The sequence below is a fragment of the Salvelinus fontinalis genome, chromosome 35, assembly GCF_029448725.1.
Source record: "Salvelinus fontinalis isolate EN_2023a chromosome 35, ASM2944872v1, whole genome shotgun sequence".
Taxonomy (NCBI): Eukaryota; Metazoa; Chordata; class Actinopteri; order Salmoniformes; family Salmonidae; genus Salvelinus; species Salvelinus fontinalis.
Window position 1 is genome coordinate 23,814,587 of NC_074699.1, and position 8,734 is coordinate 23,823,320.

The following is an 8,734-nucleotide window of genomic DNA, read 5'->3' on the forward strand; positions in this document are numbered from 1 at the left end:
TGCTCTGTTCAGAATATCTCTATCTCTCTGCTGTACTGTACTGCTGCCCTGCTCTGTTCAGTACATCTCTATCTCTCTGTTGTACTGCTGCCCTGCTCTGTTCAGTGTATCTCTATCTCTCTGCTGTACTGCTGCCCTGCTCTGTCCAGTATATCTCTATCTCTCTGCTGTACTGTACTGCTGCCCTGCTCTGTTCAGTATATCTCTATCTCTCTGCTGTACTGTACTGCTGTCCTGCTCTGTCCAGTATATCTCTATCTCTCTGCTGTACTGCTGCCCTGCTCTGTTCAGTATATCTCTATCTCTCTGCTGTACTGTACTGCTGCCCTGCTCTGTTCAGTATATCTCTATCTCTCTGCTGTACTGCTGCCCTGCTCTGTTCAGTATATCTCTATCTCTCTGCTGTACTGTACTGCTGCACTGCTCTGTTCAGTGTATCTCTATCTCTCTGCTGTACTGTACTGCTGCTCTGCTCTGTTCAGTATATCTCTGTCTCTCTGCTGTACTGCTGCCCTGCTCTGTTCAGTATATCGCTATCTCTCTGCTGTACTGCTGCCCTGCTCTGTTCAGTATATCTCTATCTCTCAGCTGTACTGCTGCACTGCTCTGTTCAATATATTTCTATCTCTCTGTTGTACTGCTGCCCTGCTCTGTTCAGTATATCTTTATCTCTCTGCTGTACTGCTGCCCTGCTCTGTTCAGTATAGCTCTATCTCTCTGCTGTACTGCTGCCCTGCTCTGTTCAGTATATCTCTTTCTCTCTGCTGTACTGCTGCCCTGCTCTGTTCAGTATATCTTTGTCTCTATCTCTCTGTTGTACTGCTGCCCTGCTCTGTTCAGTATATCTTTATCTCTCTGCTGTACTGCTGCCCTGCTCTGTTCAGTATAGCTCTATCTCTCTGCTGTACTGCTGCCCTGCTCTGTTCAGTATATCTCTATCTCTCTGCTGTACTGCTGCCCTGCTCTGTTCAGTATATCTTTGTCTCTATCTCTCTGTTGTACTGCTGCCCTGTTCTGTTCAGTATATCTCTATCTCTCTGCTCTACTGTACTGCTGCTCTGCTCTGTTCAGTATAGCTTTGTCTCTATCTCTCTGTTGTACTGCTGCTCTGCTCTGTCCAGTATATCTCTATCTCTCTGCTGTACTGTGCTGCTGTCCGGCTCTGTTCAGTATATCTCTATTTCTCTGCTATACTGTACTGCTGCCCTGCTCTGTTCAGTGTATCTCTATCTCTCTGTTGTACTGTACTGCTGCTCTGCTCTGTTCAGTATATCTCTATCTCTCTGCTGTACTGTACTGCTGCCCTGCTCTGTTCAGTATATCTCTATCTCTCTGCTGTACTGCTGCCCTGCTCTGTTCAGTATATCTCTATCTCTCTGCTGTACTGCTGCCCTGCTCTGTTCAGTATAGCTCTATCTCTCTGCTGTACTGCTGCCCTGCTCTGTTCAGTATTATTTTGTCTCTATCTCTCTGCTGTACTGTACTGCTGCCCTGCTCTGTTCAGTATATTTATATCTCTCTGTTGTACTGTACTGCTGCTCTGCTCTGTTCAGTATATCTCTATCTCTCTGCTGTACTGTACTGCTGCTCTGCTCTGTTCAGTATATCTCTATCTCTCTGCTGTACTGTACTGCTGCCCTGCTCTGTTCAGTATATCTCTATTTCTCTGCTGTACTGTACTGCTGCTCTGCTCTGTTCAGTATATCTCTATCTCTCTGCTGTACTGTACTGCTGCCCTGCTCTGTCCAGTATATCTCTATCTCTCTGCTGTACTGTACTGCTGCCCTGCTCTGTTCAGTATATCTCTATCTCTCTGCTGTACTGTACTGCTGCCCTGCTCTGTCCAGTATATCTCTATCTCTCTGCTGTACTGTACTGCTGCCCTGCTCTGTCCAGTATATCTCTATCTCTCTGCTGTACTGTACTGCTGCCCTGCTCTGTTCAGTATATCTCTATTTCTCTGCTGTACTGTACTGCTGCCCTGCTCTGTCCAGTATATCTCTATCTCTCTGCTGTACTGTACTGCTGCCCTGCTCTGTTCAGTATAGCTCTATCTCTCTGCTGTACTGCTGCACTGCTCTGTTCAGTATAGCTCTATCTCTCTGCTGTACTGTACTGCTGTCCTGCTCTGTTCAGTATATCTCTATCTCTCTGCTGTACTGCTGTGCTGCTGCCCTGCTCTGTTCAGTATAGCTCTATCTCTCTGCTGTACTGTGCTGCTGTCCTGCTCTGTTCAATATAGCTTTGTCTCTATCGCTCTGCTGTACTGTACTGCTGTCCTGCTCTGTTCAGTATAGCTCTATCTCTCTGCTGTACTGTGCTGCTGTCCTGCTCTGTTCAGTATAGCTTTGTCTCTATCGCTCTGCTGTACTGTACTGCTGTCCTGCTCTGTTCAGTGTAGCTCTATCTCTCTGTGTGCTATACGGCATGCTGAATTACTCTGTTTACAGTAGCTCTATTTCTGTCTCTATCTGTACTGTACTGCAGGACAGATGAAAGATTTACACCCCTCGACACAAGAGGGCACTCCAGCCTCGCTGACCTCCTGGGGATAACGCCCCCCACCCCTCCCTCTCTTGCCCGGCTGGGACTGACGTGGCTGGGTCTGGGGCAGCCGTACACAGCTGGCAGCATTAGAAGCCTAACCCCTGATGGTAATGTGGCTCCGCGGCGCAGGGTGGGCACACTGAGCTGGGCAGGCTGGACAGAAGGGGGCTTTTCCAGGGTAGGATTAGTGGACAGCCTGGCCAGGGCAGACCACTGGAGGATCCCACTGTTCCAAGCATGGGCTGGCCAACCGTGTACTCCCTCACAGATGCCAATCACTGCCATGATTGTTGTGCACAAGCCCATACATAGCCGTGTAGTCTGAATGTGGCACAAGCAAATGGAGACTTTTGACCTGGTGGATAAAAACACCATTCATGTGACTGTGTGGTTGGGCAGTATTCTCTGCTGTATTCTCTGCTATGGAAAATAGTTGTCTTTGATGACAATCCTTTGTCACTACATTCTCTTTGGGAAAAATCATACCGCTAGCTGACATCCTTCCCTCTTGTAATATTTCTTCAGTCTGGGGTTGTCATGGAGAAGCCTTGGCCTCTACCAGTGCACCACAATTTCCCAGTCCAAGTGAACCAGTGCCCTTTGGCCCAGAACTACATTATCCAGCCTCTATCACCATCTCCTCCATTTCTCTCTCTGCCAGCCATCCCTCTTTATTCCTCTCCTCCTCTCTTTTGGTTTTCTGCCCGGTCTTCCTCCTCCAGAGGGACGTCACCAGCTGCTGAAGCAACATGGCCGACTCTGACCTGAGGCCAGCAGCCTTTCTGCCTGCCGGTCGGGTTCCCACACTACCTCCAAACCTCTGTTTATGAAGACGAACGATCAGGGGCTTATATTTATAACCGCACCACCATGACCACTGTTCAGTCCTGCAGCATCGGGGTAATCACCACTGTTGCTTTGAGGCTGAGTGGAGTGGAGCAGATCTGATCCAGATGGGTCTCAGCCAACTTGGCCCCTCAGAGCTGCTGGGCTGAAATCATAGAGGAAGCTGCCACAGAGTGCCAATGCTCGGCTCGTTGGACGGACTGACTGGCAAACCAGTTATTCTGACAGGGGAGAGAGTGAAAAGGGAGAGAGAGAAAGTGATGTTAATGTTTCAGCTTAATTATATAAAAGGTCAGATTGCTTTGTTCAATCATTTCTTTTGTACAGTGATTTGTTACTTCTGGGCTTTCCATTTCAGGACAAATACTGGGGTTTTGTAGAGCTAGATATTGTGGAAGGGTATTGGGAAGAATCCATAATTGATGATACCAGAAACTGGTTCAGTTCAGGGATTGCCGAAATTGGGCATTCTTATAAGGGATAATACGGCTTAGCTTGTGCCTTAATTTACAGACTTAAAGGCAAGCATCTGTATTCCTCTAAATACTTAACCCACTTAAATGTAACTTAAATTATTTGTTTACCTGATATGTCTCCAAAGTCTCTTCATTTGAACTGACGGAACTGTTCTCATCAAATCAAATTGTATTTGTCACGTGAGCCGAATACAACAGGTGTAGTAGACCTGACAGTTAAATGCTTACTTACAAGCCCTTAACCGACAATGCAATTTTAAGAAAATCCCAAAAAAAGTAAGAGATAAGAATAACAAATAATGAACTTCTTACGGCTGAGATCCCGTTAACAGGATCGATATGACAACAGCCAGTGAAAGTGCAGGGCGCCAAATTCAAAACAACAGAAATCTCATAATTAAAATTCCTCAAACATACAAGTATTTTACACCATTTTAAAGATAAACTTGTTGTTAATCCCACTACAGTGTCCGATTTCAAAAAGGCTTTACGACGAAAGCACACCATCTGATTATGTTAGGTCAGTACCTAGTCACAGAAAAACACAGCCATTTCTCCAGCCAAAGAGAGGAGTCACAAAAGCAGAAATATAGATAAAATGAATCACTAACCTTTGATGATCTTCATCAGATGACACTCATAGGACTTCATCTGTCCCCGCGGCTTTGTGAATGTTGACCTGTTTAAAGATCTTACTCACAGTCGTCCAGAACAGCTGATGCTCTCATATATGTTTCAGTGTTACTTGCCTCGAAGCGAGCATAAAAGTTATTTAGCTCGTCTGGTAGGCTTGTGTCACTGGGCAGCTCTTGGCTGTGCTTCCCTTTATAGTCTGTAACAGTTTGCAAGCCCTGCAACATCTGACGAGCGTCGGAGCCGGTGTAGGATCATTCGATCTTAACTTCTTGCCGCACGGATCCCTTTTACGGGATCATTTTCGTAAACAACCGCTGAATTGCAGCGCGCCAAATTCAAAAATAATACTAAAAATATTTATAATCATGGAATCACAAGTGAAATATACCAAAACACAGCTTAGCTTGTTGTTAATCCACCTATCGTGTCAGATTTTGAAAATATGCTTTACAGCGAAAGCAATCCAAGCGTTTGTGAGTGTATCAATCACTGCTAGAACAGCTAGCCTTAAATTAGCTTGGTCACGAAAGTCAGAAAAGCAATAAAATTAATCGCTTACCTTTGATAATCTTCGAATGTTTGCACTCACGAGACTCCCAGTTACACAGTAAATGTTCTTTTTGTTCGATAAAGATTAGTTTTATAACCAAAAAACGCCATTTGGTTTGCGCGTTATGTTCAGAAAACCACAGGCTCGTTCCGGTCCTGAAAGGTAGACGAAAATTCCAAAAAGTATCAAATTCAAAAATAATACTACAAATATTTATAATCATGAAATCACAAGTGAAATATACCAAAACACAGCTTAGCTTGTTGTTAATCCACCTATCGTGTCAGATTTTGAAAATATGCTTTACAGCGAAAGCAATCCAAGCGTTTGTGAGTTTATCAATCACTAGACAAAGAACAAAAGAACAGCTAGAACAGCTAGCCTTAATCCTGTATTGACGCTTTGCCTGTTTGATGGTTCGTCGGAGGGCATAGCGGGATTTCTTATAAGCTAAGCGGGTTAGAGTCCCGGTCCTTGAAAGCGGCAGCTCTACCCTTTAGGTCAGTGCGAATGTTGCCTGTAATCCATGGCTTCTGGTTGGGGTATGTACGTACAGTCACTGTGGGGACGACGTCCTCAACGCACTTATTGATAAAGCCAGTAACTGATGTGGTGTACTCCTCAATGCCATCGGAAGAATCCCGGAACGTATTCCAGTCTGTGCTAGTAAAACAGTCCTTTAGTTTGCATCTGCTTCATCTGACCACTTTTGTATAGTCACTGGTGCTGGTGCTTCCTGCTCTTATATCAGTCAAGCTCTGTTCTCAAGCTCTTATCCTTTATTTGTCTGATGTTTTCTCTTTCTACCCCATCTTTCGTGCTCTTTCTTTTCTTTTCCCATCCTGACCCTCTGGGTCTGGGTCTGGCTCGGGGGAGATGCGTGGACTGTGGACTATTCCCACCACACCACGACAACCTGACAACGCTGTTCTCCACAATCCCACTGGTGTTCCAGACACGTTAGATGTAGCAGAAGATCAGCAACACCTCCCTAAAACCCTGTCTATTGTTTGTGGATGTTGGAACCAACCAAACAGTGCAGGCTACAGCAAAGTACACTTCACGGTGCCAGTTTAAACTTAGCCCACACTGACATGTCGATTTGGGTTTTTTAAGTTGCCTTTCTATGGTTTTCTTCAGAGGGTGGTGTTTCTTGAAAATATGTATGGGGTATAATTTATGTGGGCTTAGCTGGTACTACAGAGCCACAATTAGGTGAAAGGCAAAGGGAGCATCCAGACCGCGCATGTCACCCAAGCAGCTGTTGATGGATAGTGCTAGCTTCTAGCTAGTTAGCAGGCTCAGAGTTGGAGCCCTGGCCGGTAGTACATGCTGGTTTTGGCTGGCCGTGTTGAACTTCATGGTCATTAGTAACGAGGTTGAGACTGGGAGAGAGATAGAGCGAGAGAGAGAGAGATAGAGAGAGAGAGAGAGAGAGAGAGAGAGAGACAGAGAGAGACAGAGAGAGAGAGAGAGCAGGAGATAGCAGAGAGAGAGAGAGAGACAGAGAGAGAGACAGAGAGAGACAGAGAGAGAGAGCAGGAGATAGCAGAGAGAGAATGGGAGAGAGAGAGGGTTCCCTGCTGTGATTATAAAGTCACCAGTGATCTCACTAGTATTATCAATACTTAACCTAGTCATTCAGAATGGGATGTTGGCTCTATTGCTGGACCGGAGCGTGAAAGTATTTTAAAGAGTTAAAGAGTTCCTGTTTGAAGACGATTCCGTGGAGGATTAGTTTGATGGGCTGAAACAGATAGAGTTAAACCAACAGGCCTCAGTAAAATAAGCCAGACCATATTTCTAACTTTCTGGATGTTGTCTCAAAGGCAAATAGATGTTTGACATGTGTCCATCTGACAGGTGGCACCTCAATGGTCTGGTCTGGATGGCTAACCCTGGATACTGTTAAGGATTATGGTTCTATTTCCATACCTTCTCTATCCATCTCCGTGCGTGGGTGTGCGTGCGTGCGCGTGCGTGTGTGTGTGTGTGTGTCTGTGTGTATGTGTACTGTTCATGTGTCTGTGTGTTATAATAGTCCATGAGAAGAAAAGCACTTGTGTTCAGTATTCAGGGAATGCTATGTGATGTCTGAGAGGCTTTGGCAGGTCATTGGCAAGGCCTACAGGTATAAGTGGTAGTGATGCTGGTGGAATGCCTGTCTTTGAGATTCTCTCTCTCTCTCTCTCTCTCTCTCTCTCTCTCTCTCTCTCTCTCTCTCTCTCTCTCTCTCTCTCTCTCTCTCTCTCTCTCTGTCTGTCTGTCTGTCTGTCTGTCTGTCTGTCTGTCTGTCTGTCTGTCTGTCTGTCTGTCTGTCTGTCTGTCTGTCTGTCTGGGTAGGTAGGTAGGTAGGGTGTTTGTGTTTCAATGGGCTTCTCTGTCTTATCTATGTCTGTCTGGGTCAGTGTTTTAGTATGCCATGTATCATGTAGCCCTGTACTCATTAACCCTGTCTGTGGAGCCAGACTGCAGTTCAGACAGGACCTCTATAGCAGCCTCTCCAGCCTGCAGCCACTGCTCTGGGATCAGTGTGTTGGAGAGAGAATGAGATCAGGTTACGCCAGGGATAATCCCCCCAAAGCCCTTTTGTTCTGGCCTAAAGCGCTGGATATTACCCTATCCATAAGTGATTTTAATTGGTTGTCTCATATGACACATGAGCCCGCCCACTGCTAATTCCACCCTGTAATTGGCTGAGAGCCTTCTGTGTCTGAGAGCGGCGTATTAAGTTCAGATGACAATAATGGTTTAGGTGGCGTGGTGGTCAGCGGTTGGATGGTCAGTGTGTGGAGGATGGTCAGTGTGTGGAGGATGGTCAGTGTGTGGAGGATGGTCAGTGTGTGGAAGATGGTCAGTGTGTGGAGGATGGTCAGTGTGTGGAGGATGGTCAGTGTGTGGAGGTGACCAGTACCCTGACTCACTACACTGTCTCTGTCTGTCTGACTGTCTGGCTTTGGGGCTGTTTTCATCACTGTGAAGAACGGGAGGGAGGTTATTTAATTGTCTGAGACACATTTTGTCTGTCTGTCCAGCTCCCTTATTGAAGGCTTGCCTCCCCAGATGACAGTAGATCCCTGGGTTACCATTGTAATCATGGGGTCTTTGATTACCACGGATGGCTGTAATGCTATCTCCTGCTAGCTCCATTCACCAGGCCTGGCTAGCACCTGGAACCCTGCCTGCCTCCCTGCCTGCCTGGTGGGCTTGTTGGCTGGCCTCACGGATTCTGCTGTCTGGCACCTCCAACACTCACAGAGCTTTACCGTGGTTGATTCAGTGTCTTTCTGTAGATGGCACATTCAAATGTTGGTAGTCTAAGATAACCCAGTCCACTGGCTGGACCAGTGGCACTTTTAATATCTTCTTTTCCAAAGGCCTCAGGGATGTTACAATATAGTATAGAGAACTTCAGACAGTATGTCTGCGCGCCATGGCTGCATAGCATATAGAAAACAACACAATGCTGTAATCAGTCAATCATCTGATACCTCCCCTCTCTTTTCATAGCAGTTCTAAGTTCTCTCTAACATTGACACCTGACCAGACAGACGGTGGCTCACCCCAGGCTCATCCTCCCAGCCTCTCTGAACCCCATCGCAGGCATCTGGTTCAGGGTGTGTGTGTGTGTGGGGTATGAGCATCAGTTTCTCCTCTTATCTCCTTTAGATAGATGGAT